Below are 15689 nucleotides of genomic sequence, written 5' to 3'. Positions count from 1 at the left end.
AAACCCCTCACATTCCACTCACCCATGGGCTCACGACCCATGGTCTTCTTCCCTGACCCATGTCCCCCACATCTCCACAGGCCCCAGCACCCCTTAGCCGACCGGATGATGTTGTGTGGCATGGCCTCCCTCGTCCTCCTGCCTGCAGCTAGGCCTACCGTTCCAGCATGCAGCGCAGCGCGGCGGCGAAGGTGGCAAGCACGCAATGAGATGATCGCAGGCCCCCCCACACGAGGGAGCCGGACAGGCCACTAACCCTTCTTGAATGTATTCAGACAGCTGGTGTTGCAGAAGGAGCGCACCGCACGGATCCCGTGTCCCAGCAGCCCCTACCCTTCATCCGCCGGAAACACGACCAGGGCTAGTGACATTTGAAAGTGGTGAGCGCAACCTACGCATGTCCTCCAGCGCTCTAGCCGAAACGCTAGAGCACTAACTGTAACATCCCTTCTCAACTCAGTCCTTGACGACAGTTAGATTCTTAGTTCGCCGCATCACTTACTTGGCACGCAAAGTCTCTCAGCCGACTGCTGGGCCTGGGGTTCTCCCTCAGCTCATACCTGGCGGTCCTTCGTGCGCCCGGGGCCGGGGTCTCGGGTGCCACCTCTTGCCTTGGTCCACCACCTGTGCAGTCGGCGCCACCTGGCTCAGACTCTGTGTTGCTCCGTGGAACATTAGTGCCCAGGGCGCTTGTCGGGTGGAACAATGGGGAGTGCTGCGGTACTCCCCCAGGAATCGCTGTAGCTCGTGTTCCGGGTCTAGCTGTTCGGACACGGCGATGCGTAGTATTTTGTTGATGGTGCGCATGAACCGCTCCACCTCCCTGTTGGCTTGGGGCCATTGCGGGGTGATGCGCCTGTGTCAGATGCCGTGTGACTTCAGGAGTTCTTCGAACTCGTGTCCTTGAAATGGGGATCCGTTGTCACTCCGCAGCTCCTCGGGGTATCCGAACATCCCGAATACCTTTTCCAGGGCGGGCCCCACATGCACGAAGGCGGTGGATGGTAAGGCCTCTGCTATCGGGTATTTCGAGTAACTGTTGATGATGACTAGTGTGACTCGCCCGTCGGGCAGGCTCCCAAAGTCCACGCTGATCTTCTCCCATGGGCTTCGCCCATGCTCTTCGGTTATGATGGGCGCTGGTGGTTGGGCCTCCCCTGTTAGTTGGCATGACTGGCAGCTGCGGACGGTGTCGTTGACATAGTCGTCCATACCCGGGAACCAAACCTTCTCTCTCATCCGGGCTTTCATCCTCTCCGTCCCCTGGTGCCCCTTGTGGGCTAGCTGTGTCGCTCTTGTACTGAGTGCCACTGGGACGACGATTCGGGAACCTCTGAGAAGGAGCCCTCCTCTGGTCACGCTCAGCTCATGGCGTACCCTCCACATGTGTTGAAGGTCCTCTCGGTCTTCAATGGCCCACGAGTTCGCTGCTTGCAGAAAATGCTGCCAGGTTCCCTCGAGGATGGTGCTCTTGACCTTGACCATCACGGGGTCTTGGTCGGCTGTCTCTCGGAGCTCCTCAAGCGTTATGACCTGGGGACACGTCAGTGCCGCCACCATGTCAAGGTGCTCTTCGGCCTCGTCCTCAGCGTCTTTGTGCTCGGGTTCACTGCAGTGTTCTGGGGGGCGGGACAAGAAATCCGCTTGGTTTTTGGCCCCTGGCCGGTATATTACGCTCAGGTGGTACTGTTGCAGGCCGATGGCCCACCGCTCTATGCGTGGGGGCGGGTGTGGCGCTGTTCCCCGGAATAGCGGCACCAGCGGCTGATGGTCGGTCACCACTGTGAACGTATGTCCACATACATACAGATGGAAATGACGGCAGCCCCATCGGATCGCCAGTGCTTCCCGCTCGATTTGGGAGTATCGCTTTTCTGTGTCGGTGAGGGCCTTGCTAGCATACGCCAGAGTTGCCCATTGCCCCGGTTCTTGTTCTTGTGTTAAGACTGCCCCTAGCCCTACGGGGCTGGCATCCACCAGGATTTAGGTCTTCTTGGTCGGATCAAAATAGACTAGTGTCGTCTGGTCTAGTAGCGCCTCTTTGATCGCCTCAAATGCATTTTCTTCGGTGTCAGTCCACTGCCACACCACGTCGGTTTTGGTGAGGCGCCTGAGGGGCTCGGCCAGGGTGGTCAAGTTCGGGACGAACCTTCCGCAGTACGTGGCCATTCCCAGGAAACTGCGTACCTCTGCCACTGACGCGGGGGCCGCAGCCATTTTGATGGCGTGCGACTTTCGGGGGTCTACTTGGATGCCTTCCTTGGTGAAGATGTAGCCAAAGAATTCAATCTTTTGTTGGAACAGTTGGCACTTCTCTCGGTGTAGGGTGCTCTTGTAGACGCGCTAGGGTGGCCCGGACATGTCGGTAGTGCTCCTCCACTGTTTTGGAGTAGATGAGGATATCATCGCTCACGTTCAGGACGCCAGGGAGTCCGACCAGGATGTCTCTAATAGTGTTCTGGAAGATTTCGGCAGCCGATGAGATCCCAAAATTCAGGCGTCTGTACCGCCTTAGCCCTAAGTGTGTGCTAAAGGTGGTAATGTAACGGCTCTTCTTTGCTAGGGTGAGTTGGTGGTACTGAGGTTCCGTGAAAACTGAACCCGTGTTTTGGAACTAATGCTACCATGACGATTTTGGTATTAGTGAATCACAAATGATGAGTTTAGTATGGGCGAGTGTTTTCGCAATGCTGCACTGAAGGATTTGTCATATATTGCTGGTTTTCGTGTTCAAACCTACGGGTTTCATTTTGTGCACGACGTACATTTTGTATCATTGCCCTCACATAGTCAGTGAATGGGCGATGTCCGAGCGATGACCCTGTTTGGGTAACCTCACGAAGACACGTATTCCCTAGTGCACGTTCTGCTGAATTCCGCATGACTTGGCGGAAGCTGACTCTGCCGCCCGAAGCTGACCCTGCCACACCGGTTTTCTGTCTTGTCCTGCTTGAGCAAGATTACTGACCCTGATACAATAGACCACGCTTCTTTTATTTGCCTATGAATATGTCTTATCTGACTCTCCTATTTTCTGCATCTGTCCCTGTATTTCCCTCTAGCCTTTTATGATGAGGAGGTGACCAATTTTATTATGGGGTGGTCCGGCCTTTCAATAGAAGGATGTCAGAATTGTGTGATTGAAGGCCGGACACCTGGAGATGGGAATGTGATGTTGTGTGATCTTATTGTTTGAAATACAGAAGCGGGAATAATTGTAAACTTGTAGGAATGTTTGCCCGAGGCATAATATTCAGTATTTAAGGAGCGACCTGCTTTGTACAAATCGAGCAGTCTCCGTAGAATCTATCTCGTATGATTCTTCTGTGACTTCTGTTCCTGACTGCAGTCATTAAAAAGATCTTTCAACGCCAGAGGATGATTCCCGTGTCTCTGTTTGTTTAGTACGCCAAAACAGGTGAACTCCGAAGGTCTCAGGTGTTGTCCCCTGGCACCGCTGGGTCTTAAAAATTGCCCAGTCCTTCAGTTGGCGCCCAAGCGTGGTGACATCGAGCGGTCCCGGTCCTAGCCTGAAGATTGTGAGGAGCTTCGTGTGAAATTTCCGAGGGAGGTGCACCCCACTTCATCGATCCATGTATGTCGCATAAGTGGTCCGAAGGTCTTTCCCCGCGAAGGTTCCCGCTTCCAGACGGCTGCAAAGGACTGGCGCCCTGACTGTCGACCTGTTTTGGAGCCTGGCGTAGTCCTTAGTACGGCGAGACGATAGACGGGTCTTCCTGGTGACGTCATTGATCTTTCAGTTAAGTATAAGTGGGTCGCTCCCAGTCCTCAGGTTTGTTCCTTAGTTTTGATTGGTAACTTGAGTTCTTTGGTCCTTAGTTTTGGTTTGCATGGTTCCATTGCATTTGGTTTAGTTTGGTCCTTAGGATTATTTGGTAGCTGCAGTTCCCAAAAACCGAGGGTCGTACATTTACGAGTGTATCGGTAGAGATAGCCCCTTGAAGTTTGAAACTCGGTTAGTGAGCGAAGATGCCTACCCGTAGTCTTGGTTTCTTGTCTTGTCTTGGATGTTGCAACAAGGATTGCCGATTGGAGGACTCTTGTCTGATACCTCCGGTTGGAACTCCGACTTACGAGCTCTATTCGAAGCATGGTGTGGGTCCTATCACGTATAATGTGGTATGGGTTCACTATACGAGGAAAGATGGTGTTCTCAGATGGCCACAACATGGTAGCTTTGAAACTTCAATTTTGGATAATTTGGAAGCGAAATTATTTAAGAAGAAAGCCCGGCCGGCGATGTTTGACTCCTTTCGTCTATGGCGCAAAGAAGCCAAGCAGAAAGAAATCAAACAGGCTAAAAAGGATAAACGAGAAAAAGGCGTCACGATTATGCAAGCTGCTAGGCAGTTTAAGGAAGATGAAGAAGAGAAAGCGATCGAAATTTCCACTAGACAACATAGCATGGCAATTGATAAGTGCTACCCTGTTTTGCCATCATGTCCCGATAAGCCGATAGAGGACCCCGAAAAGGATCCTCTGATGTCTTATTTATTAAAGTTGCCACCTCCTTATGTACAAAGTCCTGCAGCTCTTTTGGTTCCCCCTGCTGTACAACCGGCTGCTGGTCAGCCTTTGGTAGTTCCTCCTCCACCACCTGTTCCTGCCCCTGTTCCTCAGTTGGGTTATGTTCCTCCGGCACCCCCTCTTCCTGGGTTGCCTCTTTCGTCTTTAACTACTACACCTCACCTTATTACGTCTGTTACTCCTGTTTCTGGTACTCCTTTTGCTCCTTTGCTTTCATTGAACGCTGTCTCTCCTGCTCTTATGTCTATTTCACCTTCCGTTCGTCGGCGAGTAACCAACACCGTCCCTAGTTTTCTGACTCCTCTTTTTGGGTCGCTAATTGCGGCCGTCGTTTCTGATTCCACTCAGAGACGTAGCCAGCTCCCTGGCCCTGGGGAACGAGCCGTATTAGATTCAATGGCTCATAGGTGGATTTTGAAACCCGATAGGTATAGTTCTCGTATAGTTTACGATACGTTTTCTCAATGGAATGAACCGACTCAGAGGTATGTGTTTGAGGAGTTGTGTAAGTTGCTGCGAGATAAATGGGATAACGACGAATTAGACTCAGCCCCTACTGAAATGCTCGAACTCCAGAGTCAATTTGCGAAAGGTATGATAGTGGGTTCTGAAGCTAGACATGCATTAGAACGGCTCCTTGCCTATAGGTCTGTACTGCCCTCTAGAGCTTTGTTTGCGAGTGATTCTTCGGCAATGAAGACGTTAGCACAGTATCCTATGAGAGAGGTCCCGCCAGTATGGCGTGATGTGGTACAGGCTGATGCAGGGAGAGGTATTCAGGCCACTCCAGCACATTTTCAGAGAGTTTGGATACATGTCCCATGGAAAAGGTCTGAAGTGTTAGCATTAAAACAGACTTTGCCAGACCCGCGTAAGAATCCTGCTGGTTACTATAAGGAATTGTCCCAGACAGTGGACGCTTGTATTATGAACATTGCAGATATTGAGATGTTGTTTGGCAATGTAGTGCCACAACCGATATGGGCAAAGATCCGCCATGAGGATCATCTGAACGAGTTAGGTGGTACCTGGACGGCTATTTTAGCTGCGGATGCTCTCCAAGTAGGAGGTGCAAAGCCTGAGCCCCTAGCAGCGGAGTTACCGAATAGGATAGTTAATTTGATGAAGACTTTGATGCCAGCGTTGAGAGTTAACTGGGATAAATTGTCAGCTTGTAAGCAGAAGAAGGATGAAGTGTGTCCGACTTTTTCATGCGATTTGAAGAGACTTTTGTGGACCACAGTGGTCAAGACATGAGTTCGGAGGGAGGCCAGAGACTGTTTGTCGATAAATTTGTGTTTAACTTGTTGCCTGACTTGTGCAACAAATTGAAAGACTCAGAAAGTGCTTGGGCTGTTTCTTCAACGGCTCAGATTCTAGCTACAGCCCAATATTACGAGAACAGAGATAAGGAAGAAAAGGAACGAGTAGAAAAGAAAACGAAGGACTTGAAGACTAAGGTGTTGTTGCAGCAGGCGTATCCGCCTCGCTCGAATCAGAACGATTCGCAGCAACGTTCGCAATTTCAGCAACAGACACAGTTCCCGAAAGTACCACTGAGATCGGAGTATTTCGCTTCTCGGCCCTTGTTAGGATTGAATCAATGTGCATACTGCAAGGAAGAGGGTCATTATAAGAACGAGTGCCCTGTTTTGCGACAACGTATGAATGGTGTGTCAGTTCAGAGAGGTCGTGGTGGTTTTCAACAAGTCTCTAGAGGTAGAGGACGTGGTGTTGCGTTTTCTCAGAATGAGCGTTCTCTTCCGTCACAGAGTTCTCTTAATTGTTTTGATCAATCGAAGGTGCAATCTGGTAGATCTCCACAGTACCATGTAGATGATTACTATGTCGAGGGCGAGAGTGCTGCATATAATGATTGCTAGGATAGCCATGGACAGAGAGAGGGAGTAGTGTCAGTTCCAGTCGATCAGAGTGGGCCTTACGTTTCAGTAGCTATATCAAGTGTGGTTGAGCCTTTTCTGTTGGATACTGGTGCGGCAAAAAGTTCAATCATACATTCTAAACTCCCTGGCGCACCTCTGTCTGGCTTAACGAATGTCTCAGTAGGATTTTCTGGCGCCCCTGTTCGTAATCCAATCTCTAGTCCTTTGTCCCTTTCAATTGGACCATGTGAGTTAGAAGCACCGTTGATTTTGACTACTGGCTGTGGTGAGAACTTGTTGGGTTTGGACCTGTTGAAACGATTGTATGCGACGTTGCATTGTTCCCCTTCGGGAGTACAACTTACATTGGGTAGGAAAGTGATCTCTCCTATGTATGTGTCGACAGATAGACTTCCACCAGAATTGCGTTCACTCCCTGAATCTCTTTGGGCTACGGGTCCTAATGATGTGGGTCTTTTGGAAATTCCTCCATATGTTGTTCAGCTTAGACCGAACGTCAGATTACCGCGAATTCCGCAATATCGAATTTCGAGCGATGGTGAACGAGCACTTTTAGCGATCATCCATGATTTGATCCAGAAGGGTGTGATTGAAGAAACACGAGGTAACGTGTGTAATAGTCCTGTTTTGCCGATTTTGAAACGTACCGATTCTTCCCAACCTCCTGTGTATCGGTTTGTAATTGATCTTAGAGAAGTGAACAAGATTGTGGTTCCACAGTTTCCTGTGGTTCCCGACATTACAGCTTTATTGACATTGATTCCTGCTTCAACTGCCTGGTTCTCGGAAATTTACTTGAAGAATGCCTTCTTTAGCATCCCGATAGCAGAAGAGAGTAGGGACATTTTTGGTTTCTCCTTGGGTGGTCATAGCTTTAGATTCAAGCGCGCACCCCAAGGTTATTGTGAGAGTCCTTCGATATATAGTCAGGCTTTGAAAAGCCAGCTTGATACCTTTGTGTTACCTGTTGGTGCTGCTCTGATCCAGTACGTAGATGATCTTTTAGTAGCTGCTGATGACAAGGCAACTTGCAAAGCGGCTACGATTTCCTTGCTACAGCATTTGTCTGATTTACATCATAAGGTGTCACCTTCTAAGTTACAATATTGTTGCCAAGAAGTAACCTACTTAGGTCATCTCTTGTCAAAGGAGGGAAGAAGGTTGACCCCGGAACGAATTAGAGCAATTGCTCAAATGACTGTGCCAAGCACTCAAAGAGAAGTACGTGCCTTTTTAGGTATCACATCATACTGCAGACAATGGATCCCAAATTTTTCCTTGTTAGCAAAGCCTCTGTTAGCTCTCACGTGCAAAGATGTTTCGAATCCTCTGCCTTGGTCTGATGACTGTCAGAAGAGTTTTTCTGAGTTACGCTATGCGTTGTGTTCAGCTCCTGTGTTGGGTACTCCCGACTACAGTAAGCCGTTTACACTATACGTTCATGAAAGAGAGGGTTGTGCGTTGAGTGTGTTGACACAACAATTTGGTGATAAACAGCGCCCGTGTGCGTATTTTTTTTCGACTTTAGATCCAGTAGCAAGAGCATTGCTGAGTTGTCTTAGAGCGATAGCGGCAGCTGCTGTGTCTATTCGACAGTCTGCTGGTCTGGTCATGGATAATATGTTAGTGGTAATGGTTCCACATGCAGTAGATACTCTATTGAACCGGACGAAAACTCAACATCTTACGAGTGTGAGGTTGTCAGGCTATGAGCGGACACTCTTGGCAAGCCATATCCAAATTAAAAGATGTAGTGTGTTGAATCCAGCCACATTGTTGCCGACTACTGTAGAGTCGAGTGATTCAGAACCACATGATTGTTGTTTGCGAACTGAAGAAGAAACGAAGGGTCGGATTGATTTGAAAGATACCCCGTTGTCAGATCCGGATGGTACTTTGTATGTGGATGGTTCGTACTTTAAGTTGCCGAATGGTGATGTGACTGCTGCGTATGCTGTGATGACATTGATTACGATTGTTGAGACTGCGAGAGTAAGTCAGAATTCTGCACAAGCTGCAGAGTTGATTGCGTTGACGAGAGCATGTGTCTTGGCCGCGGGAAAGAGAGTGAATGTGTTCACCGACAGTCAGTATGCGTTTGGTGTTGCACACAGTTTTGGACGATTATGGAAAGAGAGAGGATTTTTGACGTCCCACGGGACAAAAATACAGCATGGACAATTGGTGAATGAGCTTCTGGAATCACTTACTTTGCCAAAGCAAGTTGCGATTGTGAAGTGTAGTGCGCATCGGAAGGTTACGGATGATGTTCGTCGTGGTAATGCGTTTGCAGATGAGGTTGCGAAAGAGACGGCAAAGAACATGATGAGTCGAATGTATGTTGCAAGTTCTGCAAGATGGGTTACGGATGCTGGAATGTGTGAAAATACGATTGAGAGTGTAAAGTCAATTCAGAAGGAGGCTACTGAGAGTGAGAAGAATGTGTGGAAAGAAAGTATGGGTAAATTGGATTCGACTGGTTGTTGGATTGATCTGTCTGAACATCAGAGATGGATGCTACCTGATGCGTATGTGCTTGCAGTAGTTACAATGGCACATGGAATGGCACACATTAGTGCGAAGGGAATTTGCAAATTGTTGGCCCCAGTATGGAAGAATGATGGGATTTCTAAGTGTGCGGAGAGGGTGGTTAAGAATTGCATGGTGTGCCTGATGCATAATCCTGGCAAGGGAACTCCAACTCCAGCTGGTCATTTTGCTCCCGCGACTTGTCCCTTTGAGATTATTCAATTAGATTTCATTCATATGGAAAGGTGTAACAACCTTAAGTACGTCCTTGTTGTAGTTTGTGCATTTTCACGATGGATCGAAGACTACCCCTTGAAAGATAATACAGCCCTGTCTACAGCCAAAGTCCTTCTCAAAGAGTTCTTCCCTAGGTTCGGCATGCCACGGATTGTATGGTCGGATAATGGAAGTGAGTTTGTGGGAAAGGTTATGAAGAGTGTGTGTATGGGTTTGGGAATTAGGCAGAAGTTCCATAGTGCTAATCATCCACAGTCCGCAGGTCTTGTTGAGGGTTATAACGGGACTCTGAAATTGAAGTTAGCTAAGATCCAAACAACTACTGGATTGTCATGGCCAGATGCATTGCCTTTGGCTCTTCTATCCACTAGGGCGACTGTTCACTCTCGAGTAGGGCTTAGCCCGTATGAAATTGTGTTTGGTCGTCCTGCAAACGTTTGGGGAGTCCCTAGACCTAAGAAATTTACCCAGCTCGAATATCCCATGTTGATCGATTACCTTTATGACTTGACTGCTAAACTAAGTGCCATTCATCAACAGATTTTTGAGGCTCTGCCAAAACTAACAGAGGGACCAGGACACAAGTTACAGCCTGGCGATTTTGTTGTCGTAAAGAACTTTGGGAAATCCAGGCACTTGGAGCCAAGATATATTGGACCGTTCCAGGTCCTGTTGTCAACACGGACTGCTGTTCGATTTGCTGGAAGAAAGCATTGGGTGCACGCTGCCCATACGAAGCGTGTACCGCTACCTTTACCGTATGACAAGTGGATTAGACAGGGAATTGGCAATTCTGAGACAGAGTGTGTTCCTAGGCTTGTTCCGTTCAGCGATGCACAATTTAAAGGTCTTGAGTCTGCTAAACTGAAGAACACTGCTGCTTCACCTGGAACTGTGCCTTTGCCCCTGGATCCGAACATTACTCCGTTCAAACCTTCACCTGAACAATTGAACACTGTTTTGTCATCTGGTCCTTTGTTCGAAGAGCAGACACAACCTGGAAGACATCGTTACTCTTTACGCTCCCATTCCAAGGACTAATAAAGTGAATACCCCTTTTTTTTTGTTTTCCTTTGCCTCCTCTGCCCTGACAACTAGTTTTTGGACAATTGTATTCTCCTCAGCCAGGAAGTTTGCTGTATGTGTGTTCTTGAACCGGCCATCCGGGTTCGCCGTAGGGCCGTGATGTGTGCCTAGTTTTGATTTGCAGGTTACCAGACACTAGGTCGGTTTCCCCGGTTGGTTTTTGGGAACTCCCAAGGCTAACGGACGCATTTCTGAACAGGTACAAACCAACCGTCGCGGACGGCTCGAGTAGAGGATGGAGCTTCCTGAGCTGCGAGGTGTTAATACTGTGATTGAGCGTAAAGCGAAATTGCATGAAATATTGCGCAACAAATGTTTCCTGATCCAGTGTGCCCTAATGTTTTTAATTTTCTTGATAACCTTGGTGGGTGGAACTGTTTTAATTTTTGTACCTACTATGTCTACGGTGCCTCCTCACGTTTCTTTTTCCGCTACTACTGCTTCTTCACATTCCTTCCACCCTTTGCCTGAGCACGAACAAGCTAGACGTTCTGAGTTTGTAAACAATTCGTTTATTCAACTCCTGCACCAACACCAACTAGTGATGAATATGACTAATTGCTGGGTGTGTGGTTTGATGCTGCATACCACTGATAAGGGTATCCCGTATCTAGTTCTGCCTTTTAGCTGTAATGGGTCATCGTGGGCATTCCAGACTATGTTCCTTTTTGCCCTTGAGACCTATCCCCCGCGACCACCGCGCTCCACAAAATTTAGCTCCAGCAATAAGGCCTTGGTAAGAGGAGTTGCCGATATAAGTAGAGATATCGATGCATATTCATCCATTCCCAAGGATGAGTTGCGAGCTTATGTGGGTTGGAATGCAACTGGGTATAGCATTAGTCTGGGCGAGAAACAGCGCAAGAGTTCATCTCCGATCTGGGTCGTACCCCACTTAGGTCGTTTTTGTTTGCAAGGCAATGGTCAGAATCCGAGAGCTCAGCTAGGGAAGAGTGACTGTACTGAAACGTACGTTTTCCCATCACAGTCTTCCCCAGCGTTTTTGGCTGCCAAGGGTACATACTTTGTCTGTTATGATCGAGCATACACATGGTTGCCCCCTGATTTTTCGGGAACATGTTATGTTGCTAACTTACTACCGCCAACATTTACTGCTGCCTCTGATTATCACAAGACTAGAGTTGTGAGAGGTGTTGTTAGTCAGGAGGATACTGCTGGTCAGGAAGCGTGAGACTTTTTCATGGGTTTCCTGCCGTTTTGGGGACCTATGGTCAATAGTAGGAACCTGAGACAACTGACTCGTGTAGTTGAATCCACTGTTAATGTAACGGCTGGTGCCCTTGGTAACTTGACAGCTGAGCTTCAGGCGGATCGCCTTATGACGTTGCAGAATCGTATCGTTCTAGACGTTGTACTTGCAGATCGAGGTGGAGTATGTAAAGTGATCCGATCGAGTTGCTGTGTTTTCATTCCGGATAATGCTCCGACAGTTTATGAGGCCATTTCCAAATTGCATAAGATCTCTGATTCTATACATGTGGATGAAGGAGAGTGGTCGCTAACTGGATGGGTTTGGAATCTATTATCTGCGTGGGGATGGAAGATTCTGATGGTCATTGGGGTTGTTTTAGTTCTCCTGTTTTCGTGCTGTCTCTGTGTCCAGTGTGGTCCTGCCTTATGTGGCCTTTGTGCTACGACATGTATAAGAAGGCCGCCTGTTACTAGAGAGGTACTGATGGAAAGGATGATGCTTCAGCAACACCTCAGTGATTTGAGGAAAATAGGTATCGACTCAGATATCGATTAGTGCTTGCCTATGTAAGGGCAAAAGGAGGGTCTGAGGTTCCGTGAAAACTGAACCCGTGTTTTGGAACTAATGGTACCGTGACGATTTTGGTATTAGTGGATCACAAATGATGAGTTTAGTATGGGCGAGTGTTTTCGCAACGCTGCACTGAAGGATTTGTCATATATTGCTGGTTTTCGTGTTCAAACCTACGGGTTTCATTTTGTGCACGACATCCATTTTGTATCATTGCCCTCACATAGTCAGTGAATGGGCGATGTCCGAGCGATGACCCTGTTTGGGTAACCTCACGAGGACACGTATTCCCTAGTGCACGTTCTGCTGAATTCCGCATGACTTGGCGGAAGCTGACTCTGCCGCCCGAAGCTGACCCTGCCACACCGGTTTTCTGTCTTGTCCTGCTTGAGCAAGATTACTGACCCTGATACAATAGACCACGCTTCTTTTATTTGCCTACGAATATGTCTTCTCTGACTCTCCTATTTTCTGCATCTGTCCCTGTATTTCCCTCTAGCCTTTTATGATGAGGAGGTGACCAATTTTATTTTGGGGCGGTGCGGCCTTTCAATAGAAGGATGTCAGAATTGTGTGATTGAAGGCCGGACACCTGGAGAGGGGAATGTGATGTTGTGTGATCTTATTGTTTGGAATACAGAAGCGGGAATAATTGTAAACTTGTAGGAATGTTTGCCCGAGGCATAATATTCAGTATTTAAGGAGCGACCTGCTTTGTACAAATCGAGCAGTCTCTGTAGAATCTATCTCGTATGATACTTCTGTGACTTCTGTTCCTGACTGCAGTCATTAAAAAGATCTTTCGATGCCAGAGGATGATTCCCGTGTCTCTGTTTGTTTAGTACGCCAAAACAGGTGAACCCCAAAGGTCTCAGGTGTTGTCCCCTGGCACCGCTGGGTCTTAAAAATTGCCCAGTCCTTCAGTACCCTGCATTTAAGTCCAGTTTTGAGAACCATCGGGCGCCGTTTAGATCGGATACAATGTCATCCATGGTCGGCGTGATATGCCTTTTCCTTTTGATGGCTTTGTTTGGGAGGCGCATGTCGATGCATAGCCGGATCTTCCCAGGTTGTCGTGGCTTCTCGGCTATCACCATCGGTGACACCCATGGTGTGGGTCCTGTGACCTTCTCTATTACACCCTGTTCCTCCAACCTTCGGAGCTCCTCCTCCGCTAACGGGCGTAAGTGGAAAATCCACCATATACATTTTGTTTTCCAATCCACCCATCAACCAGGTATCGCAGTACCTCCAGGTTTGGCGCACATCCCCACCAGGGGAAAACAGCGCTTCGCTGGCAAACTGAGTAAAGTGACGCTAATGTTTTTGGGGTTTGAATAAAACCGATCTGGGCACTTTAAGAACATTCCGTCTTGCTTTATTTATTGATTTTTCATATTTTGAACCTTTTACTTCCGTGGCTGCACTTTGGAATAGAAAAATGTCAAAACGGCATTTCCAGCAAAAGTGTTTTTCTTTTTTGCATCCATTTCACAGGGGAACAAATGAACGACAGGAAGAAAGAGAGGGTGCGAACCATTTCTTGAGTCACATTTTTCGGAAAGTGAGGAGGAGTTAGATAGACAGAGAGGGAATAAGAGTAAGAAAGAGAGGGGGGGGCAGCTGCCAAGGGCAGAGCAGAAGCGGACACCTTCCTTGTCTTGTCTGGGCAGGAAGCAAGAGACGGAGACCTTTTCCTTCTCTGCTCCCTGCCCGTCCCCAAACAGCCACTAATGCCAGCCTTCTCTGCAGTGCTTGGATATTTCTTACGTCCAGGGACGCATGTTCTAAATAAAAAAGTAGGGGCACGGAATCTATAGAATTAAAGAAGTAGGGGCACGCCGTGCCCTGCCGTTTCCGCCCACTTCGACCACTGATTGTATCCGATTCCTCGTGGTGGCCCCTGGGGTTTGGTGGCCCTGTGCAGGTGCACAGCTTGCACATGCCTAAGGCCGCCCCTGGTCGCATGCACAAACCGGAAGAGCAGCATGGACTTTGTCCGGCACTTCGTGGGTGAGGTTTGTAATTCGCGGCCGATTCTAGCAGAGTGAATGGAAACTCACGCGGCAACACAGATTGTCAGCAGAGGAGCCGGGAATAGGGTTCCGGAATCCGTTAATCTTGAGACCTTTTCAGCTCCCAGTTACACATCTCTCGTCATTATATTTACCACAGGGGGCAATTTCAGCACAGCACTACTCCTGTCCCAGGCTTTCCCTATCAGTTGCATTAGTTCACATGAAGCAAAGACTACAACACCCAGAGTCCCTTTGGTGTGTTACATGGACGCCTTGGTCGTGACGTCAAGGTGTGATCTGTCAGCTCTGCAGAGCTCAAGCTGATATCAAGGTTTACATTTTAAAATGGAAGAGTCTGTGGTGTGAGACAAGGGACTGGTACGTTAGCAGCATGGTGGTCTAATGCACCCACTGCGTAAGTCTCATTTCTCCTGAATGTCGAGGCTGGAATCTACTGCGGGGCAACTCAGTCTGCACCACACATCTATGTCGCAAACTAAAAACCTTAACATATGCGGCTTCTGAAGCACCTGCATAAAATCAAATAGATGTGTCCTTAGAGTGCAGATGGTGACAGGCACTGTTACAATACTGAACACATATTAATCAGCAGAGAGGCCAATGATGGAATGGGTATAGATTGTGCAGTGGCAGTTCTGCCACAACACGGTTAAGGGGATATTGTAGGCAGTGCAAAGGAGCTGACATGTGAACACCATGGCGAGAAATGGGGGGTTCAACCTTGGCTTGCTCAACTGTACTTGTGCCCTCTGGTGTCATGAAAGCAGTGACAAGAACAGGCAGTAGTTTCTATTTCTTGTCATCCGCTTGACCTCACAGCAGCATATAGGTGCAAAGGGTGGCACAAGGGAACAACCCTGTGTAGTCACTAGGGGTCAAAGGGCGAGTGTTGCCACTTCAGCACCCCCTGGCATTTTGGCGGGGTGGAGGGGCTTGCTTTTCCACATTCTCACACAGTTTCCCTTGAGCAGTGAGGCCCAAATAACATAAAAATAAAACTTAGGCCCTAAGCCCAGCAGGTCCTGTCGCAGCGGGGAGCACACTGGAACGCACCCCCACAACCGACTGAGACATAGGCTCATATAGAGCTGCGGGTCCTCCAAGCCTGACATGAGATAAAGAGATTTAACGCCGCTCATGATTACAGAAGATTGGAACTGAAATAACAAGACGAGACCATGTTGTTAAATCGCCGATGCGGCCTCATCTGCCGCCCGCTGCCTTTCTGTCTGACTGCAGAACAGGGGCGCGCGGCAGTAATACAGGAGGCGCGTGGCTGATTTTAGACAAAGCGCTATTCTGATAGCATTTATACAGCGCTTACTGCTCTCAACACCACAAGCCGTTAAAGCGCTTTACGGCGAGTACCACTTTAGCTCAGAACCAGGGGCACGGGCTTTTGGCAGGGGCGAGCGGGGCCCAGGCCGCCGACTTTCAGAGGGGCGTAGAGAGCTGCCGTATTAAGGCCCTGAAGACAGTAGAGTCCCTGTCTCCTGGCTCCAGTACTGCTGCAGGGGCAGTTTTTAACCCCCCTCAGCCTGCTTTCTTGTACTGCCTTCTCCT

The sequence above is a fragment of the Triturus cristatus genome, chromosome 5_2 (assembly GCF_964204655.1).
Source record: "Triturus cristatus chromosome 5_2, aTriCri1.1, whole genome shotgun sequence".
Taxonomy (NCBI): domain Eukaryota; kingdom Metazoa; phylum Chordata; class Amphibia; order Caudata; family Salamandridae; genus Triturus; species Triturus cristatus.
Note: the sequence above shows the minus strand (reverse complement) of the source record.